We start from the raw sequence: 26,412 nt of genomic DNA on the forward strand, positions 1-26,412 counted from the left end.
CAGTTGAAAGAAGAGGGCTGCTTTTAAAGGCAGTTTGTTTCTGGAGACCTGCATGTTGGTAGGTCTCATGAACTCCTGGTCATTTCGTCTTCTTACTATTGTCCTGACAACCTTAGGTTGCTTCCAGGGCTGGCTTCAGATGCTGCAGTGGCTGTTGATGGGTTCTTCAAATACTTCCTACCTTAGCTTTTGAGACAGGGTCTCACATAGACGTTGGAGCTCATTGACTTATCTCAGATGACTGGCCAGCAAGCCACAGGGATCCTCTTGCCTCTTTCTGTCCAGCACTGGGGTTATAGAAGTGATACCATTCCCAGTTTTCACATGGGAGCTGGGGTTCTGAACTCAGGTCTGCCACACAGACTGCTCCATCCTTCCATTTTCTACTCCTTCCTGAAATTTGCTTTCAGGATAACTGATCGTATGATCAGATAAACGGTCCCTAGAAAAGGGTATTAATCCCTCCTGACTGTACTAGTTCTTCATAGCTCCGCTGTGCCTTAACCTCCTTACTCTGTAAATCAAATATCAGTGTGAGTTTCAGAGAGTATAAAGCACATTCTCATTGTACTCAAAACCTGGAAGTCTGCCCTTCTCATACTTCTGTGTAGCTGGTAAGGGCAGGGTAGAAGGCATGTAAAGAGTGGTGTGTGTGTGTGTGTGTGTGTGTGTGTGTGTGTGTGTGTGTGTGTGTGTGTGTGTGTTCTGTGGGATGGAAACAAATACATTTGAATACGTATTATAACTGTAATCACCAGTGTTCCTTTCCCACGAATCACAGCTACACCAGTGAAACTTAACTGTTAGTATCCAGGGTTTTCTTGTACAGCTTCAGGCAAGAATGTAGGCATTTGGGCTCTGCTCATTGCCCCATCATTAGAAGTGTCTGTTCACCCTCCAGTTCTTGAATATCCCGTTCTGGGCATCCTGGTTTAGGTAAGAGAGTCGCTCAGGTTTTCAGTGCCTTCAAGGATCCCTTTGTTCCAGATTATGCTATGTTAACTCTGAATCAAATAGGAAGGGGCTTTGTGTTAGCCTTTAAGATTCTCCTAGAATACTAAAATCTGAGGTGGATTTTTCAGTTGTTTTCTGTCCTAATTAATTAATAGGAGCAATTCTAGATTCCTTCTTATTTGTCAAAATTCTTTTAAGGTGGATGAGTTGGGGTATAGCCTGGATGCTTAGGAAGCCTTCCAGTATCACCTCTGTGATCCACTTACTGCATGCATGTGCTTTCTTTCCAGCTAATAAGAATTCTCTACAGTATAAATCACAAGTAGCCTCAGGAGAATTTAAATTGCCAGATAATTGCACACACACACACACACACACACACACACACACACACACACACACACACACACATATACACACACACACACACACACACACATATACACACATACACACACACACCACACACATCACGAACATGAACACACACATACATACACACAAGGGCAGGGGCACATGACAGATATATCAGGGAAACTAGATATTTAGCTGTCTAGAAGCAGAGGCAAGGTCAGCTAAGGAATATTGCTGCATAGAGTGCTGTGGTCCTTACCACTGGATACCCGGTTCTGCTACTTGCTCTGTTGACCCTGTTCTGCACAGCGTGCTGCTGGGACCATCAATAAAGTCAGAATTTGAAATCATTCCACTTTCCATCCACGAATACATGATAGATGAGGCAAAGCTATTTGGTTTTAGAAGATGACATCTAAATGTTATCAACCATCGCGAATTCCCCCAAGTGAAAGGCAATGGGTGTAACTATTACAGTAATTTTGCAGATCTACACCACTACGTTTTCCATTGTGCATGATAACCTGAATTTCCAAGTTAAGCAGTACATCAGTCCTGCCTCTTATTTCTTGATGATAGCAATGATATCAAAAATATAACTCCATGAAAGAGCTAGTTCTCTCTCTCTCTCTCTCTCTCTCTCTCTCTCTCTCTCTCTCTCTCTCAATTTTGAATAGTTCCTGCCTTCCTCCCTGCAGTATCCCTATGATATGAGCTGGACCCCATCCCTTGACTGAAGTGTTAGTTCCTGTAGGCGGTTCTTTTCTATCGCTCTCTGGGACACTGGGACACTATCTCTATTCCCTACCCACCTCCTTCAAGCCTATGGGTAGAAGGTAATGACATGAGAGGCTGTACTATCCCTTGCGGTTTCTGTATGCACTACCCTCATTTTGTAAATCGCCCTTTAATTAAATCCTTCTCAAATTATCCTAATTTGAGTGTACCATCTGTTTCTGGCAGGAGCTTTGAATGATACAGGCAACCTCAAAAGTAGCAAATGCCCCATATAGAGGTTTCTCTCCCTGCACCCTAGGGCAGAGCTGCCCCATGCTGAACACTGCATGCTTCCCTTTTCTTTTCCCTGCTGGGGCCCTTTTAGGTAGGCACCCTTCAAAAAGAAAAGGCAAGCTCAGAGCTATTCTACTAGAATGATTCAGTAAAAAACAACACTAAACACCATGTAAACTAGAGAAAACCAAAACCTATTACAGGCAAGAGAGATTTGGTTTTATTTTTTAAATTCTAAATAAAGACAAAAATTAACTTATCAAAATACTGAGTTATATTTTTACTCATACAACAGCACTTTACTTGAGTGTCAACTAGGACTTGAGTCTGGAACTAGGACTTGAGTCTAGAACTAGGACTTGAGTCTAGAACTGGAACTAGGTGGAATCTGTAATGTGAGAAGAAAAGGGAGCCTGGAACTAGGATCTGGTGAGAGAAAGGGCCACCGTTGAAGCATTAAATTGAACAGTATTTTAACACACACACACACACACACACACACACACACACACACACACACACACACACACACAGTTGCAGCCAGCCAGATTGGAATTAATAGTGCAGCCAGTTAGGAAGAATGAGAGACTAATTGGGAGTTGAAGGTAACACCACTTTTTTTCATTTATAGAACTAGGAAGTTCTTCAAATGTTAAACATTAAATGATGTCCTGTGATTTTTGTGATATAAAAATACACCTTTAACATTTTCATATTTTATACATTATATTTTTATTGGAAATTATTATCTCTTCATTTATCTATTTATCATCTATCTATCGTTGTTTTGTTTCTAGGTTAAAAATAACTTTGGAAAAAGATACTGCCAGTAGTTTAGGTCAAATGTATACTATAAAAGCAAAAAATATAATGAAATAGAAGAGAAATTTTAGGTAACAGAATGGAGGATTTGACATGATGTATTTTGAAGATGCCATTCTTTAACACCCTTTTGACAAGGCAGACAGCAAAAAGTTGATTTTATTATCTGACTTATGTATAACCTCAAATAAAAGGGAAGATGCTCTTTGTTGGAGAAGACAAAGGCAGTGTTGCTTTGGTAGACACACACACAAACACACACACACTCACACACACACTCACACACGCTTTCTGAATGCAACTTACTGTGAGAAACTGTGAGTCAGTACTTGAGGCTTTAACTTACTTGTCGGATCAAGCTTGCCCTGTGGATATGGCAAACTCAAAGGGCTGAGAGTCAATGCAGTAACCAACAACAGTAAACAAAACCTCCAGCTCGGTTCACCCTTCATTGGAGTCATGTCATCCTCACAGGACTGAAACCAGAGCCAGGATTGTAGTTAATTAATTTGACACAGGAATAGTTCATTATAAATGGTGAATTTTGCATATGTTTTGCTTAAAACACAAACAAACAAACAAACAAACAAAAACCCACCAACCCTATACTTTACAATAGTTTTGGATTTCCAAGGAAGTCAAATAATGCTGTTTACCTATAGCTCCTACTTAGTGTCCCATATTGTCTCTCGTTTACACTGATAGGACATACAGGTACAGTATGTTGATGAAAGAATTACTTATGCATTCAGGAGCACACTTCTATACCTTGTCTATATTTTCTTGGTTTTTACTCAGTATTCCCTTTCTGTTACTTGATTATAGATAGCAAATTAGAGCATTTTGTTTAGTGTACAAACGTGTAGGTTTCCCTTTCCATGCTGGTTTTTCATGCTTTTCTTAGTTTTAATAGCCTTGATGAGTGGTAAGTGTGTGTGTGTGTGTGTGTGTGTGTGTGTTACTTGATGCCACCACTAATTCATCATCAGTTGGAAACTTCAACTATAAAAAAATTATAATATACTCAGCATTTCAAATATTACAAATGGAAACTTTTACAAAACTTTTTGCCAAAAATCAATCCTTTCATAGAAAGAACATAAGGTTGGGTGGGTAAAGATCTCTGTGGGGAAGGTCTGGGTAGACATGGGGGAGGAGAAAGGTATAATAAATATGTATGTCACATATAGACAATTAATATAGCCTTTGTATTCAAAAGGCTCACATACGTAGAAAATTAAAAATCCTCTCAAATCATTGACCTCGACATTGAAGAAGTCACCTTAAAATGCAGAAGCCATGCCCATTACCACTTTAATCATTTGCAGTTGTGGAGTTCAGCAACATCACCACGTTTTCACATCCTTATGCACGCACTGCTATCATCTCTCTCTGCAAAGCTCATCTTGCCAAAACTAGAAACACTTGCCACTCATGCCCTGCCACTTCACCGTCTGTGAGTTTGACTAAGTTATGAAACTTATGTAGTATATTTCTTTATTTCACATGGTTCCTTGTAGGTTCAACCATGTTTTATTAATGTTTAAACACTTTGGCTTTAACTGTGCATGTTACCTTTTTTGGTACATTTGGCTTATGTATTCCGGTATAGATATATAAAGTTGTTTCCGCCTCTGTTGGTTATTTATTGTAAATACTGTTACTATGAACATGATCATGTAATTTTGTGTTTCACTGCTGGATTTAATTTTTTAATTAAAAAATTTTGCATTATGTATGTGTTTGTTTGGGGGATATGGGGGATTTACATATATGAGTGCAAGTGCCTGGAGAGGGCTAATCTCCTACAACTGGATTTACAGGTAGTTTCGAGTGTTGGGAATTGAACTAAGATCCTCTGAAGTAAGAAATATAGTTTCTTAACCATGTGCCAAGTCCTGCTTGGCCATATGAAGGGACAGTGTGATATGGTTTCCTGCTCCTGTAACAGAACTCGTTGGGCATGAACTTCCTCCTTCGTGAAATATTCTCTCTGCCACGGTTATAAGGGAATGTCCTTTCTGCCAATGTTAATGACTCCATGATAAACAGAGTCAGCATGAGTCTGGGAGGTGAGAATGTGTCTAACGTCTTAGCAAAAATGGTGTAATCTTCAGGACAGCCCTTAAGACTGTAGAAAAGAGCTCTGAAAACCAGAATGCAAAATTTCTTAACTATGCAAAGTATAAGGATGCAATATGAATTGTATGAGGGGCCTCAAGAACGTAAAAGAACAGACACAGCCTACCATGAGCCAGCTTGTCCGGAAGATACAAAGGCAGGCAGATTCCTGAGTTCAAGGCCAGCCTTGGACGAGTGACTTTAGGCCCAGGCCCAGCATGGTGTGAATGCTAATTTCAGGATGTGATCCCACCCAGCTAAACTTACTGTTTGTGCTTACAAAAGAATATTTTTTTTAAATGGACTCGAGAATCATTTTCTAAGAATCAGAGGGCTTGGGTCATGGAACGCTGATTCACTGGATAATCAAAAGGGAACCTGAAGTAAAAGAATGAATTGTAAATGAAAGACTGGGCCTTGGTCTGTGAGAGCTGAGCTGTATAGTTCAGTTGCCTGCAGATCTTCAGAGAAAGCTGTCTCCAGCAGAACATAGACTGTCAGTTTGTACACTGACTTTGAGTCCTTCTTTCAGCTATTCGCAAATATCCCTTCCCTATGGAACTTCTTTCCAAGATGAGGCTGTTCCTTGGCAACCATGAAGCTCTCTTCAGCCCTAGCAAATGTTTTTCTGTCTTTTCCTAGGTACTTGTTAGAGACATCTTCATCTGAATGCTGATTGCTGTTATGATTTCTTGTTATTTCTACTTGAGATATATTACTAGTCCTACCACTACTGCTACTATTTCTGGTACTAGTACTGCTACTTCTAGTACTATTACTACCACCACGACCACCAGGACCACCACCACTATTACTACTACTACTACTACTACTACTACTACCACTACTACCACTACCACTACTACTAACTACTACTACTACTACTACTACTACTACTACTACTACTACTACTACTACTACTTTCCAGGAAGCAACGATGGCTTATGAGTAACCACCTTGAATATACCACTCAAAAGAATAGTGGTAGATAATAAATGATGAGCAAACCCTCTCTTCTTGTGTCTAAACATGGGCAAAAGTTCTCCAGTGGAGTTAGTTCTTGTGGCACAACTCTCCTTCTGCAGAGTGTAGTATCCTTCTCCTCTCCATTCGCTATCCTGTAATGACATTAACTAGTGTTGCAACAGAAATACAATGCCTTATATTTTCTCTGACGATGCACATGTGTGCCTCTGTTTTGTGGCATTCCAAACCTAATGGTAAATCTTATTTAATGATAGATAGCAAGGTGATATATGACCCTGATAATTTAGGCATGACTTAAGCAGAAAATAATATGAACTATACAAATAAAAGCATAAAACATAGCAATTAGCCTTATGACAAGTTTACATATTTCCAATCTAAGGCTGGCACAGACTATCAATTATGTCAACAGACATCAGAATCTTTATCAGGTCTTAACAGACACCTCTACCACCTTATGTTACAACAAGGCTGTTATACTTCTCATCCTCAATTCCTTTTTTCAAGAAATAAATAGAAAACATTAAAGGAAAAGAGTCATCTACATAGATTTCAAAGTCAAAAGAACAGTGACTAAAACGTGTACTGTAGAGTTTATTTATAGCCTCATAGGCTTTGCAGTTAGGAACTGAGAAAGAGATGTTAAAAAGGTTTAACTGATTATCCCAGTAACATGAATAATTAAACCCCAAATTTTTTCTTAAAATCTGACCTAAATTTTAGTCCAAATAACTTTTCCACTTTCCAAACAAATCGCTCAACAAAATGGAAACCCTGTAGTGTCAGACTAGTAATAAAGTCGTTTGAAATAATCAATTATGTATTTAGCTTGTTCACAATGCTCAATCTGAAAAGACAATGTTACATCAACTTTCTCTTCTTTTGGATTATAAAAACAAAAATAAATCATGAAACTTACTCATAAACATTTTATTCTGGAGTGTTAATGATATATTTATTTTCCACATAACTAAAAACATATAAATTTATTATTTTTACATAGGAATTGCTAAGAAATTAAAAAATAATTTCCCAAATTATAATTCTATAATTCTAAATATGTATAACATTTAGGTTCAAAAATTTAAAAATTTGAAATGTCTTAAATCTTAAATATTAAAGAGAGCAAGTCAGTGTATAGCTATTTCTCATGAGTAGAGTTACTGATATCTCCTGACTCAGGTCTTCTGCTTTAAACTTTGTTGTCCCTTGTGACTTTGCTATGTATATGCATCCTTTGTATTCAAAAGGTTCACAGGATCACTGACAACTAAAATATGGATTGTCAATTATGTTTTTATGTTCTGTTACCGCCCATGATTCTTTTCTCTGCCAGCTTTGTCTGTGAGGCTAACAGTATTACATATTTTTAATTGCTGTTTCTATGTGCATGGGTATATTTTCCAACTGTCTAGTAGTAGCAAACAGCGAGACTTTTATCACCACAACTGGTGGGCACATGGACAACAACACTACATGTTTAGATTATAAATATCTGGGCAATATTCCGGGTCTGTTTTAAAGCTAGCTCCTGTGTCCATTCACTTCATGGGCAATATCTTGAAAGATTTTGTTTCTGAATTGAGAAAAAAAAACCACTGAACGTTTACTTTTTTATGGTTAAATACATTAAGATTCTCAAACAAAATGATAAAACTGTGAATAATGTATAGCTTTACCAAGCTTGTATTTTATTTTTTTAGGAACAACCACTAATTTTAGGCATAATTTAGTTTATTCAAAATATAATCACACACACACACACACACACACACACGTACACGCACACATTATTATTCCAGAAAATCCAAGTTAGTAGTTATTTTTAGTAGTTAAACTTTGGAGTGACCACATTGTTGATTTTCTTCAATCTTTCCATTGTGGGAGTAAAATCCTGTATGTAAATAACTCTGGAGTTTGTAAACATAGCCAACTTACATGTACACTTTATTATTCCATTCATATAATACTATAGATATCTTATTTCTTCAGCTCAGTATGTTTGAATCCCCTCATTCCATAGTTTTTTGTTATTAAATAGGTAATAGTTTTGGCAATTATACTTATTTTAAAATTATTTTTAATGATTCTTTCTTAATTTGACACCATGAACCCCAGTCTCATCTCCCTGTCCCTCTACATCTGCCCTTCCACACCCTTGCAATTTCCTCTCACAAACAAATAAAATAAAAGAAGATAGAGTAAAAATAAATCTTGTGGAAGCTGAAGTGAGTCACAGAGTGTCACACAGGATAGCCTTTTGTTTCTCCAGCTCTAGCCCTACTCCCTTCTGGCCACCACACTTGAGAAAGCCCCTCCTCTCTGTTGGGTGGTGTGAGCAAGGGAGAAATGCCCTCCCCACTGACTCCTCTCCACCTGAGACAGGCGAGAGTGCTGCCACCAAGGTCACGAAAGCAAGATACTGATGGTTTGAAGAAATTAAATTTCATAATCTCAAGACACAAACACACACACACACACACACACACACTCATATGAACCATGTATATATGATATTTACACAGACTGACTTCTAGCTGTAACTTTCATACAACAACCAAATCTAAGTATATAATGTCTGAACAGAATCTTAAGATTTCAATAATATAAACATGCATCATACATGTAAGCATAAACAATGACAAAAGTAAACAACCATTTACACAGTAAAGAATAAATTCATTTTTATACGTTAAAGTGGAATTACAAAAATATGTTTTGATTTAAATGATTAGTCAAATAGTTTAAAATGAATGGAGTGATTCCAGAAATCTTAGTGGGTTTTCGTTTCATATGTTATTTCTTCACTCTAAGGGAGGGGGACAAATAGTGTCCAGTCTTTTCACACTGTGTTTTGAGGCTGCAGTGTTCTCTCTAATGTGAAGAACACACACAACACACAAATCAGCCACATTATTAGCCGAGGAATTTCCTAATGCTTGAACTGCCCTAGAAATTAACCTATTGTCAATGTATACCCATCAGCACAATCTAACTGAAATTTCCACCTCAGTTAGCTGATTAGTGCTTGTTAAATGAGACCATCCATTTCATTGGCGTTGGCAGGCACATCGTCCTGTACGCTGTGTGACTGACAGACTTGTTTGGCACAACAAGGATCTGTTAGTGCTCCTAGCATCCTCTTTAGCCTGAGGCATCTCCATCTTTCCACTCCATACTGATTTTTGGGGGGGGAAGCGGAGGGGCATTTCTTTCCCAATGCCCCCAAATTCTTCATGTTCACTAATAGTGCCAGGAAAAGTTTGGAATCTTCCATGCACAGTCAAGGAGGTCACTAATGATCTATACGCCAGGATTGAACGAGAGAAGCAGAGTGCTTTTGGGAGAGGGGTACCAAATCATCATTAGTATGGTAATTCCAGCTTTTCAGTCCCTGCAAAATGCAGACGTTGATGAGGTATTTTCAAGCATAATACAGGGCCCGACAGCTAACGGGCAATTAAGAAATATGGTAAGAAATTGCAGATCAATCAGGACAAGTTTTAAAGAATTGATATACTTAAGAATCCTAAGCGATAGATTTCTTAAATACTGACAATATTTAAAACCGACCTCTTAAAGATGATTCCCATACAGGACCAGAGTTTATACGCATGCTCCTAAATGTGCAAGAAGCGAGGCTGCAGCAAGCAGCAGGCTTCCAAATCTCCATTAAGCTTGTGTGCCTGACTTGCCTTGTGATTGAGAGTTTGGAAGCCTCAGTAGAGAAAGAAAAATGGTTCATGTAATCTCCATTGGCCTTACAATAGCCACATAGACTGCGGTCTAAATCATCCTGTGGTTGGCAGTAACTTAGACCAGCAACGGACTGTTTGAATTCAGACCCATGTGTCACACTATAGCAATTAAATTAAGCAACAATATAGCCAAGAAATCATAATAGGTCCTTGCCATGAAGTAAAAAAAAATACATAACCTTCTGTTATGACCCTGAAAGTATTTATAAATGATAAGAATTGGTACAGATCTTCCTTAAAACAGAATGCAGAAAAAAATGCTATTTCATCATATCCTGTAAAATTTTACAGCCTTCTAAAGAGTTAACATCCTTTAGTTGATTGATTTTATGGTTTTGCTGGCCACCTCAAATTTTTAAAGTCTAATAATTTTTAGGGGCAGTGGCTGATATTTCAAAACATAAAGTTTTCTCAGATATGAACAGAAAGATAAAGATCAGAAGAAAACTTCACCAAAAACCATTTAGTTATTGTGTGTTTGACAAGAAAAATCAAGCTAGTGTGACACAGAGGGAAAATGTCCCAGTGAGTGCTCTGTTTCAAGACTTATATAATCCTAATGTCACATCTAACTTCTTTTCCCCTGATCTTGACATGCTCGTGATGCTGTAGTCAATAAGTTATTGAAAGGCCATTTCATCACCTGGCACCAGTCTCAAAAGGGGCAGAAGCATTCCCTCTGTTGAGAGAGAAACATGAGATAGATCCAAGGACATTAATTTGATGGGGAAACAGTCACCAAAGTTCTACCAAGAAAGTGGACCACAAACCCTGTCATTACTTGTTGCTTTAGAAGGAGATGAAATGTCTCCAAAATGACCCTTCTTCTGCTTCAACATCCTAACTCCCAACAAATTACTCTGCTATAAAAAGAATGACTAATTATGCTTCCACGAGGAACTATAAAGTGTCCAATTATAGGTCTAATTAGAAATGAAGGGCATAAAACAATGGGCCTTTATTTAGAAATGGCATTACTCTCTGGACGCCGAGTAACGTGGTGTCCTGTATTGTTTTCTGTGTTACATCTACTCTACCTTTCTGCAACTGGCTCAGATTTATCTCAATAGGACAAACATCTGTCACATCTTGCATATTGCTTTAATTTGATTGTCCCTGACCCCTTAGGCAAATACAGACAGGTGGAAAACATACTGGCTATTTCACATAACATCTGTAGTCACTTTAGCCAGTGCTTGCTTTTTTTTTTTATGACTTGTCACAGCATGGGAGGACTGCAGAGACCAAACTGCTTCTCCCTCACTGTAGCAGGAAGAGAGAGAACCAGGTGGAGTTCACCCTCTGTTTGCTTGAATGGCTTCATGCCCCTTAGCATTTACAAATGCAGGCTTGGGAGAACAGCTGTCGGGATACTGCACTGGTGTTTGATATTTCAGGGGAAGAAAGTCAACAATGGGCAGAGTTTAATTAAGTCATTGTCTCTGTCCTTTAACTCCAAAGGTATTTCATAAGTGACCACACACACACACACACACACACACACACACACACACACACGTCTGTGTACACAGTGTCTTTAGCACCAATTTGATGTGATTAATGAGGCTGTTCCAGCACATCTTGAGGGTAGCGTATTAGTCACAGTTAATGACTCTTGCACAGCCTACTCAAAGAGCAATACATCCTTATTAAATATTTCTATCATCAAATTGGAAGAAACCACAATGGCCATATTTTCACCATTGGTAAAGTGACATGCTGAAAATAGTAAGGATGATAGATTTTAAAAAAGAAAATATCATTATTAATCAAAACAAAATGAAACAAGTATGTAGAGTCAGTCGCAGAAGGCTCTTGTTGAAAACTATAGCCTGTAATAATTTTAATCCAAGAAGTGTTTCCTTCAAAGTAAGTTTTTACTTTATTCCAAGTCAGTTTCTTCTTATGGGGATAATAGAAATGGAGAAATATTGCTCAGATATACTTTTGTACACATAATGAATTGTTGTTGTAAAAATATAAAAAATAAAAAAGCTGTCTTTTACCCACTCTAGATCCGGCACTGCGGTGTCCCAAGATATCTGTTGGATATCTTAATTCTCAGTCAGCAAAGCCTCTCACCCGCTTTGCTCCACCCTCTATCACACTGCTGACGGCCTCTCTCTGAGCCTGACAGCAATCTCTCTACATATCTAGTTCCCAAGGCAGGTTTCTATGCCAGAAACACACATCCCAACTCTGAGGTGGCCCAGACCAGCCGTCCCACTTAAATCTGCACATGAAAGAACACACAACACAATAACTTTAGATCCAATTGATAATATATAATTGCCCACTTAAACATACAAAGCCCAGTACCACCCATCCCTTAAACACATTAATAACAACCTGTAAATACACAGAGCGGAATCTTAACGTCACCTGCCATCTTGCCCTGCCACGGCTTCTCTCCCTGTCCCTCCTGTCTCTTCTTCCTTTCCGTTCCAGTCTCCTCCTCCTCCTTCAGACTTTTCTCCCGCCCATCCTTCCTTCTTGTCCAATGACAGGCCTCCTTCTATCCTGTACCTGCCTCACCTGTGATATCATCCCATAATAAATTACCTTCATAAACTATAAATTAAACTTAGTTATCTCTCTGGTTAGAATTAACTTCCATCTTGTAAAATGGTTTTGTTGTTGTTTGGTTTTATAGAAAAGAGACTGACTCTATTACCTAGACTATTATTATCTAGAGTGCCCTCAAAACTGTTTGTGTGTGTGTGTGTGTGTGTGTGTGTGAGTGCTCTAGTGTTTGTGTTTGAACATGTATGTAGCTGGTATTCACACATGTATGAATGTAAAGCTCAGAGGACTACCTGGATGTTATTTCTCAAGTGGAATACAACAGGTTTGGAGACAGGCTTTCTCATGGGACAGGTATTAATGAAATAGCTCTGTATCCCCATGTTTCTGCCTTCCTAGTTCTTAGATGAGAAGTATGTACCACCACACTGGCTTTCCTTTTTAACATGGGTGTGGGGATTGAAGTCACGTCCACATAGCTGTAGCCAAGGACTTTGCTCACTGAAGTGTGTCCCCAGACCTCTGTTTTACATTTCTTTTTCATATCACAGGTCTCAGATTAACGAAAGCTGAAACATCTCCAATGTTACAAACCCTTTATTTCACCTGTCCATCATATTTTCTTGTAACAATTCCATTTATGTTTAGCACATGCTATTAATTTTTCCTAAGTGTCTACTATTAGTCCTTGTCCCCCTTATTAACTGTAATGACATCTCATTATCAAATCTTTTGTATGTCTTAATTTTTTTTTAACATTTTACCTTTACCACCTTCAGGATTACTCCTTCCTCATTCCTCTCTACCTCCTAACTACCTCTCCAGCCTCAGCTCATATCTACTTTTGTCATAAGGTCTAGTAAATTGGCATGTGAATTCTTGCCAAACTCATCACATGTCCATTTTGCTTCACACGTGTTTACATTTTAACTCAGTTTTTTGACAGTTTATTTACTTTCAGTTGACAAATAACAAATGCAAATATTTACAGGATAGAACATGTTTTGAGGTCAATATTAATTTAGTCTTTAACTTATTTCTTTACTCCTGGACCAGAGTTCCTACCACTTTTACAAGTGTCTGATCCAGAAGATGATATTTTCTTCAAATACTGTATCTCACTTTTTTCTCATCTAGTTGTGGCCCTGGTCTTGTTGATCCATAGTATATGTAGAACACTCTGGAGAAGCATGAATCAAATGAAGCTTTCTTTATTCATCTAGTAAGGTGCAATGTTTATACCTCAGATTCACAATATCTCATCTTAATGTTCCCCTGTTTCATCTTCATCATTTCCGATTTACTCAAACACCTGATAGTTTCAGCTGTTGCTGCTGTCTCAAATCTGCTGTATCCCATAGCACTAATGAATGAGACATGAATTCTGATACCTGGTTACTGATCCTCACCTTAGTTTCTTAGTTTCTTTTCATTATTTATTTTATGTAATCAATACATCCTTAGACCTTTGATCACCTGTTTTATTCTCTGCTCTTCATTTGGAACTTCCTAGGTTGCTATTCTTCCTACCGTCATCATAGTATATTCTGAGGTCATATAAAATAGAATCAATTTTCTATTGTGTATCTTTATTGCTTCACTTCCTCATGGAACAAACTTTTCTATAAATCCTATAAAATTTGATAATCAAAGGTTTCAGGTGTGTTTTTTATAGTCTTTCCTTTTAAAAATTAATTTTATTATATTCTTAAGAATTTCCTGAGTCACTACTACATTTAATCTTTTTTACCCCCCTTTTTCCCTCCAACTTTTCATGTTTCCTTCTTACTCCCTTTAAATTCATGTCCTCATTTTTACTGATTAGAATTGTTTCATGTGTATACATATGTATACAGAAATCCAACAAACGAGTCCGTTTAGTGTTGCCTATATGTGGTATCATGTTACACACATTTTCTTCATTGTTAAAGCTGATATTTATTTCTCATGGATACCATGCTAAAAGATTTAAAACATAGAGTATAAAATGTTTCTTTGTAACTGGTTCATTTATGTTATTTAATTTTAGAAATTTATTCAAGAATGACCATCAAATTTAAACTGTTCTATTACTACACACACACACACACACACACACACACACACACACACACACACTCTCTCTCTCTCACTGTAGTTCTTTCCTGTCTCTCCAAAGAAATTTAGAATTTGGAGAAAATATCAATAAATTACTGCGTATTTGAGAGGGGCAATCACCAGCATTCTATAATTCAATAGGTTCCGTTTGCGTGTTTGTTTTTTAAACTGACATCATCAGTAGGAATAAAGTTTTATTTGACCCTCTAATGAATACAACTTTTCCTCTGCTTACTTTCTTTCCGATCATAGGACCTCAGCAATCTTCTTCCAATTTCTTGCTTCATCTGCATTAATAGACCTTCCCTTTTCATTTTATCACTAAAAGTTAAATCTCTAACTCTTCTCAAACACAGTTGTGTTAATTTCAACACCTGACCTTTATTTGTGTTGCTGTCTGTTTGTATATCAACAAATATTTAAAGAGCAAATCATTAAGAATATGGCCTTTCGAATTCTGAAGGAAACAGAAGAAGCTCTCATTCCTATTAGCTCAGAACAATTTAACCTTGTGTTCGTATTTTAATCACTCTAAAATTCACTTTACTCACAGCTTCCCCACAATTAGTGGTGATTCTGATTCTTCTCTAGGTACCTCTAGATAAGAAGATTAAATGATGTACCATATTTAAAAATAGTTAAAGACTTCCTTTTATAAATATGTCCTCAACAGTTATTAGGTCTGTATTATTAGTAATGATAATTTGGTAGTATATATAGAGAAATCATTATAATGTTCATTGCAAATCATAACATTAGATGAATTTGAGAAGGAACAATGGAAAAACACAGAAAAGATACTATTCTCTTTTTGGAAATCTGCAATCTACCAGTAAACAAACAAACAAAAAATCTGGGAAAATTAATTTAATATTGAGAATAAAATTTTGGTTTATTATTACAGCATATGAGATAAATATTTCTAGAGGGCTTCCATGGCAGAGTGAGAATAGAAGAAAATATAAGTAGACTTGTTGGAATGAAAGAGAAGAGCAAAGGAAATGCTCATACCAAAGGTATGCATGAATGAGAGCCCAGAGGCAAAAGTAAACAGGGGAAAGTAAACGATTTCGATCTCTGGAGTGTGGCAAACACTTCAAGTGAAGTTTGCAAGAGATTAATTCCAAGTTAGTCAGGACTCAGTTCACAAGCTTCTTCAGGCTTCTTGAAAAAAAGAGTGAGCTCGGTTCTATGAAGATCATAAGAGAAAGATGTCGAGCAGCCTTTAAGGATGTTCAATGCAATTTTGTTTTGCTAATTACATCACATTCCTGGGGATTCTTCAACAAGCAACTTCAAGCTCAGAGGCCTAACACAGTGGAAATATATCCTCGCTATTTTGAGGGTAGAAATATAAAATCAAGGTGCGATTGTTAGCTTTGGAAGGTTGGAAATAAATTCCTGAGCTAAGTATTTATAAAACTAAAAGATTTGCTTTGTTTTCACGGTTTTAGAAATTGTACCTCATAACAGGTGGAAAGTTGCTTTGGGCATGTGGGGGCCAAGGATGACTTGAGCAATTGACAGAGCAAAATTATTACCTTATGACTGGCAGTAAAGCAAAAAGGGAGTGTGATTTCCTATTACCTTCTTCAAGGGTACATCACCATTTACTGGAAAATGTTCTACAAGATACCTATGTCTGAATTGGAACAAGCCTTTACAACATGACACTTCTGGGAGTCAAGATTTAACACACCCTGCTGGTAGGCAGGTATAGGTTGTTGCGAGGGCTCTGTATGAGAGCCTTTCTAGAGTCTGAATCTGATATGATAAACAATTTTTCCATCTTCTGTAGATGCAGCCTGACTCTACCTTCAATACATTTCATTCTTATATTTGTCTCTATTTGTAAATTTCTAATTACACAGAGAGATGCAAATCCAAAGGTTAGGCCTGGCTCTTAACTGGTGTGGCTTTTTAATAACCCTAATTGTGTTTAAGTAAGTTCATATTCATGGATAGTAAGAGTTAGAAACAAATGATAATTTTTTGAGGGATATAATTCAAAGCTCACTTATTTGTGTGGTTCTAATTTGAAGAATTTATTCCAGGAGAATAGTGAGAAGCAGAGGGAATAATTTGCCGCAGTACAAATGAATAATGACTCTGACCTGAACAAGCATTGTGATAACAGGGGAAAGTACATCAGTTCACAAAATTGAATTCTAGAAGTACATTCAGCAGAGTTGTTTATTAATGACCATGCTGGGAGAGTGCTGGAGGGAGGGGGGTAGGACTGCAATTCATAATTTCTTGCCTGGGTAAGAGGATCAATGGTATAATGAAAAGGGAAATGGTGAAGAGAAGTTGGTACGGGTTGTACTCTGTGGATAAAGGGTTCAATGGTGGCTCCAGCAGTGAGTAAGTGAGTCAGAAACAGGTCAGCCCCATGGAGTTTGTGGTCCCAGCTACTGATACAGACATTGTTCTTTCCTTTAATAGGATCCTTACACATTTTGAGATAAAAAATAAAATGGTTAATGGAATCATCACTATAAAATGCCTGCTGTTACCTACTTTTATATCTATTTAATTTATTGCTGTGACTGGGATTCTTGCTCATGAATACTTCTATAAGTAAAGGCACATATAATTTTTGATGTAGCGATTTTTATTTATAATTCATCTGCTTGCAAAATTCCCTTTGCATTCTTTTTTACTTTTTAAAATTATAATATAATTATTTCCAACTTTACAAGAATAGACATGCTAATGTAGATCATGGAAAACACACAGCGCTTTAGCTCTACCCAAAGAACTACAGGAAACTAAGAAACACTGAAAGCCAGATAAATAGTCTCCCCTGGAGAAGAGCCTACCAATTTGTTATCCACTACCAAATAATCAGCCATAAAATGATGCATACTAGTAGCATTATACAGATTGATCAGGTTGATTTTGTGTATTTACCAGCATGCACACACACACAACACACACACACACACACACACACACACACACACACACACACACACACACACACACACACACACAAAGAACCATGGATTCAAAAATAGCAGGGGTGTGTACATAGAAAGATTTTGAGAGAAAAGGAAAGGAAATTACCTTGTAAAATCAACTGATCTTTAACATCCTTTTCAACACTTTGTGTCTTTTTTTCCAATTAGTTGGCTTGAGTAAAGATCTCTTTGGCACGGTCATATTGTCTCCTCTATTACAGCAATATGGCATTCTCCCTCCATTCTTGAGCTGACTGTGATATTATTCATTTTCCCAAAGCAGAGATAGTGAGTTTAGGACACTTTCACAGGTTGGATATTTTTCTCAGCCTGCATTTCATGTGGTAATTGTAGGTCTTTCTTCAGTACTTGTCAATTCATTCATCCATCTATTCAGTAATTCATGCATTCACTCTTTCATTAGATTCAGACTAAGTTCGTGCTTCATTCCTGTCACTACGCAAGCCAACAACTAATATGATGTGGTTCACATCTCAATGGAATAGAATAAAAATGCATGCAATGCCATTGTACATAAAAAGCTGATGCAAACCTTAAAATTTAAACAAACAACAGAACATAGAGAAGAGGCAGGCACTTGTTTTTGACTGACTGGGTAAGGAGGGAAAGTCAGAAAAGACTTACAAGATCCAGAGAAGAAAAGACTGAATGGTGAGACTCTGACAGAACTTATTGTTCAAGCTGTGGCAAAGGTTGGTATGCAGTGGCTGCTGGGTAGATGTGGGAGAGAAAGATGATGATGCCATGGAGAGAAAAGACACTGCAGAGAAAGGAGGTGAGGGCTAATGGCAGAGGAACATGTTCATTGTTTACTTGTAGAAATGTGTGGCCCAAAAAGAGATAAGAAGTTCAGGAACAATGTTTCAAGCCTAGAATTCCAGAACCCAGGAAGCAGAGACAAAGAGATTGCCATGAATTGGAGACCAGTAGTTAGTATACAGTGAGTTTCAAGGTAGCCTCATCTATAATATGATAGATATCCTGACACAAAACCAACAAACAAAACATAAAAAATCTACACAAAAGGAAAAGGAAGAGGAAGAACAAACAAAATCAGACAAATAAGCATTACCCAGATCAAGATTGTGATGTTTCAGAAAGACAAATATCTCGAGTTTTTGCTAACATACAGATATTAAATTTATGTAAATATATAGCTGAATATCTGATATGGATCTACATGAAGAACCATTTATGAAGAGGAAGGAGACAAAATCAAAAAAGTAAGTCATGGTATTTCTACTTTCCTACTGTTCTCTAACCTTACTAATATGATTTCTTTCTTTCAAATACCTAAAGACATCGAAATAGATTACAGGGACCTTCAAATGTCCTGTCTAATGGTGATAGGTCTATTATTCATAGAAGGTTGTAGCACAAGTTACTAGAGTGGTGGAACGCTGTGATTCTGGCTGTGGACTTGGAAAGTTGACACACTGAACAATATTCAGTAGTAAGATATGAAGTCAAAGACCATAGTCTTGTGGGATATCAGAGAGTGAGACATGGGCCTGTGGTGGAGCATCCAAGTCATAATTAAGTTGGCTATGGAGGCTCTCGGCTCTCATGCCAAGCTTTGAGCAGCTGAGTCAGGAGGATCACTGAGAATTTCAAGACAGTTTGAGCTGCAGTATATGACCTAGTTTTAACAGAAACAAACAGAACTAATGCCCCTCAATATGTAGTCATAGAGAAACATGGTCACTTCAAGTAGTCTTTGAATTAATGACTTCATTGATAAGTTCCTTCTATTTGTGCTTAAAAATAGGGAATATAATTTCAAAGCATAATCATGTAAATAAAATTAATTAAGACAAATAAAGGTAGCAATATTTTAATTTTAATATTAACAGTGATGAATGTGGTAAATACATAGAAATGTCCAATCAATGTTCACTGACTATATTACCGAAATAATAAGATTTGTGACGGTAAAGGGCTGATTCAGTTAAAGTAGACCTATAAAGCTACTTTGCATCGCCAGAGTTCTTGTTATACTCACAGGCAAGCAAAGTGATTGTTGGCTCTTCACTTATCTTCCTTTTTCTAGGGTTTCCACGATAAAGGACTTAAAACTGGGTGACTTAGAAACAGTTACATGGCTTCTCACATTTCTGTAAGCTGGAAGTTCCTTCTCGCTGAGAAAAAGAAAAAGCTTCTTTGCTCCTTTTGGTTTCATTAGATGGGTCTTTGCTCAGGGCAGCCTGAGTCCAGTAACCAACTACAGGGTGATGATGTGCAGGTGAGGGCTGCCGTATCGGAGGTCAAGGCCGTGATCGGACAGTAAAACAATAAGGTGGGGACAAAGCTTTTGTAAGATGGGAGACAAGGGGATGGAGGAGAATCAAGATGGAGACAGAGAGAGATGACCCGGATCAGGGTGGTCTTGAGTTGCCAAGGTAGTTGGGACGGATTTCTGTAGGCAAATTTATCTTATCTAGGTGGGCGGTTTACATCCTCATCAGTTGGTTGTGAGTTTATTACGTGGGTGTAGTGTGGATTGAGAATTTAACATATAAATCTGATTGCTGGGTTGTAGTTTGCTGAGTTTTGATTTTAACAGTTGTTGGGAGTTTATACCATAATTATTAGGGTGAGGATGTTGGGAATGTAAACAGAGCAGTGGCAGAAAGTTATGAGAGGGTAACCACGGGGACCAGGGCGTAGGTACTGGGAATGTAAGCAGAGTCCACAATAAGAGAGTCTAAGGATGGGTGGTCTCTGTATGAAACTGACATGGCAGAGACCCACTAGGGTTAGAGAGTACACTGGGGGCAGCGTGGAGCCGCTGAGATAAATTAATGCTATTTCCACTGGCCGGTTGGAGCACTAACTGTCGAGAGCCTGCTACCACCAGGGTAAGCGCGGAACTGGTTCCACTCCTTTTTATTTTTTACTGCAACATCCATCCACCTTTCTCTTATGGCTTACTATATAGTATTTTTCTATGTCTGTGGCCAAGTTATCATCTTCTTTTCTGTGTATGCTAGTGTGTGTAATATGCGTGTGTGCATGTGTGTGTGTGTGTGTGTGTGTGTGTGAGAGACAGAGAGAGAGAGAGAGAGAGAGAGAGAGAGAGAGAGAGAGAGAGAGAGAGAGAGAAAGAGAGAGACAGAGGGAGAGGTGTTCGCACATATATGTGTGTGCATGTGTCTCTTGGGAGGTGTGCATGTGGAACTAAAGAAAAGTCAGCTGCCTAGAGGCAGCCCTTACTGTTGTTGTTGTTTGTTTGTTTGCCATTACCCTAAATGTATCGGGCTAGCTGGCTAATGAGCTTCTAGGACTCCTCCTGTCTGTCTCCTGTCTTGTCACAGTAGAACTGGGATTGCAAACATATAGAACCAGGCTCAGATTTTTGTGGGTCCTCAGGATTTAAAGTCAAGTCTTCACACTTGCAAAGCAAGCTACTAGTTTCAGAGTCATTTACCCTGACCCCAAGTTTTCTTTTTATACAAGGACACCCATTGCATGCAATAAGGATCTAAGATATTAAGGACTTTCCCTGATTCCAGCTTCAAAGACCATATTTTTAATAAGGACTCCCTTGAGTGAATGGTTTTAAGATTTCAAAATTGGGGGGAGGGCATATCATTCAACTACTAGGATCACTTAAGTAATTATTTAAGTTGATAATTCTAAAATTCTTTAATGAAGCTGGATTTTACTAAAATAGGTGCCATTGCCTAAACACAAAATTAATAATCTATTCTCTATATTGATTAACTTAATAATCTATTCTCTATATTGATTAAATTAATAATCTATTCTCTATATTGGTTTAAAAAATGCCTAAACTCTCAAGCCTTTCCAAACAGATTTGTCTGAGAAAGCAAATGAACTGGTGAAACTTGAAGAGCTAATTGTCTTATATCAAGGAAATTGATCTGTGATCTGGTCATCAAATACAAACCAAAACAGCATGCGCCTGTAGGATTTTCGTGTCAATTTCTCAAAAATTCAAAATAGTTTCTATCAAACTCTTGGGTAGAAAAAGTATTAGGTCTGCAGTAGTTCTGGGAGGTTCCCAACACAATTTCTGTTCTCACAGAATTAACCTTATGAGCCACTTGGTCATGAGAAGCATGCGTGTAACTTTTAGGCAGAGGACAAACAGGTCATTCCCTCTTACCCTTTCACTCACAAATAACACAGTGCTAGTCGAACATTGGCATCCAGCTCTGTTGATGAAAACCATAGGAGGCAAACACTGATGGGGAATTGGAAAAATAAATTAGTAATCATATTTAACACGTTTAATAATGAATTAGAAAAATGACTCACTTTTTAATTTGGGAGGTTTATAGAACAAGAGGAGAAGTGATTGTGCTTTTGATATTTATTGAGGAATTCAAATAATGAACAGCAGAGTTATTGAGAAATAATTTCAGAAATGGAGGTAGCAAGCACTGAGAGTTGAAATGAACCAAATGAACAGGATTTTGTTTTTGCTATACATTACTTTCACGCTTTGCTGATTTTATTTTTCATATGAGGGATGAGGGAAAAAAGTTCGAAATGAAAATATTAATGACAGTTTTATGAGATAAGAATCCAGTGTTAGTTCACAAAATAACTAAAATGAGAAAGCAGGACGTGGCAGATAAGTAATCAGCAGAATGCATACAAACTGAGAAGTTAATTCAAGTTATTAAAACTTATGCTGAAGATTCTTTGAAGAAAGATTGTGAAAATATCTAAAAAAATTCATTTAAAGAATTAGATATGAGATGGATGAAGAGGAGCTAGTGGGCTTGTTCTTCCAAAAACAGAGTTATAGGTAAAATATGCAGTCCTCATAACTTCTAGCAGTTTCTTTGCTAGCATTGTAAATATTGGCTGCCAGCAAACTGATTTGATACTACCCGAAAAGTAGTGTTGCATAATGGTAACAAATAAAAAGCAAAACCCAGATAGTAACAAAAATTTAATACTTATCTGTTATTTGAGGCACCTTATAACTTATCACTCTGTATGTTTATAAGAATTTTGAGACGTTAGTAATGTTCCCTTCTGTTCCATCATTGCATAAGGCCCACCCCTGGTCACGTTGGTGAACAGGAAACTGTCACCAAAAATAATTTCTAAGTTTCCAAGCCATCCCCGTGCACGACATAAAGTACTATCAAGGAATATTTTCCCTCTAAAACTGATAGATAGAAATTTCACATTTTACACCTAATATAATTTATAAAAGGCTAGAAGCTTTTTGACACTAATTCCATTCCTAAGGCAATATTTACTTATTGTAAAAAATGCTGTGAATACAGTAGAATAAATTAGTAGAAATATGGCATGAATGTTACTCTTTACTACTTTTCTAAGTCCAACTAGTTCCTATTAACATAGGCCAGTCAACATTATCAATGAAATGTTTAAGTCTTCAGATATCACTATGACTTCTTGAGTCCGGACAGAAGGCTCAGCATATTGCTGAGTTGGGAGCATAAATGGGAGGAGAGGGCCTTGGTCCTGTGAAGGCTCAATGTCCCAGGTTAGGGGAACGTCAGGGCAGGGAGGCAAAAGTAGGTGGGGGTAGGGGTGGGGGAGCACACAAAAAAAGATATTTCAGAAACTTTAATCACATAGTTTTATAACATTTAATTATAGTTTTGAAAATAAAAACCATCATCAACTATTAAAAAAAGAACTGTACTTCAGTTTCCTTGCTATGTGAACATTGTAATAAAGAGATTAACTGTAGAGCTTATGCTAAATTTTGAATTTTATGTTCTTAGAAAAAACTTTTTAAAGGTAATACTATTTCCATTTATTTCTGAATTATTAATCTCTGTTGAGAGAAAGAATGTAGCACTCAATGTAAAATTCGTATACCAAGAAAACTGTCCACCAGTGATTGGCTCACTTCTAATGAAGAATAGCTGGTTTTAAATAACAGAAAAAAGAAAAAGAAAACTGTTTTCATTATCTTGAGGAACAGAAACTTGAAAAATGGTCATTCTAACCTTATGGGCTCTATTTTTCTGAGTATCACTCAGAAAAGCACTCTCATTCATTGATCTCAGATGTGTGGGGTAAATACGGAGCCACCTTTAACAGAAAAGATAAAAGGATAACAGTGTACAGCCTATAAATACTGTAAGAAAGGATGGGTCTGGACCCCACCTCTCAGTGGGTTTTCTTGGTTTGGTTCACTGTGATAAATGAACCTGAGTTCTTTTGGTTCCTAGAAAATCTGATCTATGCAACAAAAGTTCTGAAACTACTCAATTCTGCCCACATCCTCCAGTTTCTTCCTGTGTTAGGCTTTCTCAACTCAACCCCAATAATTTGGGATTTCCTCTGGATTTCATTTATTTTTCTTCCTTTCCTAACACTGGACTTTCTATTCCTATCAATAAAGTTCACCAATGAACTCTGGTTGACTCTATTTCATTCCAAGCCTCAAAACAGACAATGTAGCACAGGGCTTTCAAGGGAAATGACCTATAGACTCAGATGATTCCAAGAAAAAAATTTCTATCACTTCATTTTGTATGTTCCAATATAAAGGTGTTTGAATAAAAATGAGAGAGGAAATGGTACAAATGACAGAGTATAGCTTATGATTAAACTGTTACTACCAGATTATGAAACTGAATGGTCACAAGCCATTTAAAAAAAGTTAACTCCAGTCTAGAGTTATCCTAAGTGAGACTATTGGGGTCACAAGAACATAGGTCTCACACCTTAAGTCACTTACATAATTTTATGTTATACTTTTACAATATAAAATTGCTCTGGGCTATCTCTAAGATGTCTCTAAAAGGTCCTTTTCTCTAAGTGTTCATTTCTCCCTGCTGCTTAAAGAAGTAACAGCTGCAACTTCCTTTGTGTGCCTGTGAAATTAAGGGGAGCTGTAGCTCTGATTGTAATTTGTAATCTATGGGGTCATTAGCTCACCCACTCAACATGTACTTTCTCATGGATCATCTACATAACCGCAAACACTTCAGGGTGTTCTTGTGTTGAATAAAACAAGTGCCAAAATACCCAGAGTTCCTTTATTACTGCAAAAGTCTTCAGCCTGTCATCATCCTTTAGTTTACAGACCTTTGACTAACACATTGACTTAGTAGCTCTAAAGCACAAAAAAATGAATTAAAAACTTTCAGCACTTAATGAGATAACATAAGAAAGAAGTTACTATCTCATCTTTTTATTTTTGTGTACATATTTATTCAAGGGAAACAGAATGTGAACTAGAAGATTTGATGGGGTATTTTAATTTTGTAAAAGGATAGTTGGATAAAAGAATCCCTAGTGGGTTATTCTGTCATGTGTCTTTGTGGAGGAGGACTGAAACCATGGTCTCAATCACACCTGGCAAGTTCTCTACCACTGAGCTCATCCTCAGTCAGGTAATATGTTTTACATGAAATATTTTGCCTTATGGCTAAATAATTCATATTTACCTCCTATTTAAAAATTATACATTGCTATGATAGATGCTGATTTTTTTCTTTATTAATGAGCCAAATTTGAAGCAAGTTTTATTAAGTACTGGCCAAGATGGTAGACATTGACCAGGTCCAGACTTGGCATTCCCAGAGAATGGACATGAGTTACATTAGTGCCGTCATTACAAAGGCAAAACCCACAAGGCTACATTCTTTCTGCCGTCATCTAATCACGAGCAGGTATGCATCCTGACGTACATTCTGCCTATGTCCCTTCCGTGTTTACTTCTCTTTCTCATAGTGACCATGATATCAGACACCGTTTTCACTTTTAAATAGATGTAGGTATAATAGGGTCTGGGATGTAGCTCAGCTGTGTTTGCTTAGCGTGCATGACAACATGGTTCAATACCCAGCAACATATACAAATTAAGCATCACGGTGAATGCCTGTAATATCAGCATTAAGGAAACAGAGGCAAGAGGATTAGCCATTCAAGGTCCTTTGGTTACATTGAAACTTTCAGACAGGTTTGGGTTAGACTTTCTTGACAAAACAAGATAAACAAAGTGTTACTATTATAGATTTTTTTTATTGTTCTATAGTCAGACATAAATTTTATTGTGTATTTTAATCTAAATAAATTTCAAGCACAAATTAAATCGTCCAAAAAAGTTTGGTAAAAAAAAGTCAAATTATATTTTAACTTTTTTTCTCCTCCTTAATATCAATTCAACTGAATTTAAAACAATTAAACCCAAACAAAAGAACAATTCAGAATTCATTTTCAGAGCTACAGTTAATTAACAGTTTCAATAAAGAAGCAGTCTATTAGGTGTCTCACTCAAGTGCTTTAGGCTTACATTGAAAGCAGAAAAGCTGAATCAGAGCCAAAGAGGAGATGGTTTCAAAAAGTTCTTTTTCAGGTCTGGATCTGTTTTCTCAGAAACCCTCAGATTTTTACTTTGCAGCAAAGTGAACCTAATGACATGTTTTCTCTTTCCCTGGTGGCTCCCTATTGCTTAATTAGCTGATTCAGGTCAACTACCTGGTTCATCAGTTTTTTACATCTGAGACTTGATCTTAAATTCCCTTTTGAGAAATGAATTCCCCTCACCCGGGCCTCGTGGGTGTGTATATGTGGGAAAATCATTTGGAGCAATTAGGGACTAATGATGACTTTGCAAGGGACAGAGGAGTACATAGTCATAAAAGTTGAGCATCCATCAACGAAAAAGAATGGTTCACTACTGTTAGCATCATTGGCTATCCTTGAAATGCGGGATATCTAAATTTACTAATGTTTAGAAGCTTCTTAGGGAATAGCGGAGGTATAAGAAGATACAATCCAAAATACTACACTTGAAAATTCTTCAGTCCTAACTTGAAATTGCATATAAATAA

Source organism: Rattus rattus, chromosome 4 (genome assembly GCF_011064425.1).
Source record: "Rattus rattus isolate New Zealand chromosome 4, Rrattus_CSIRO_v1, whole genome shotgun sequence".
NCBI classification, from domain to species: domain Eukaryota; kingdom Metazoa; phylum Chordata; class Mammalia; order Rodentia; family Muridae; genus Rattus; species Rattus rattus.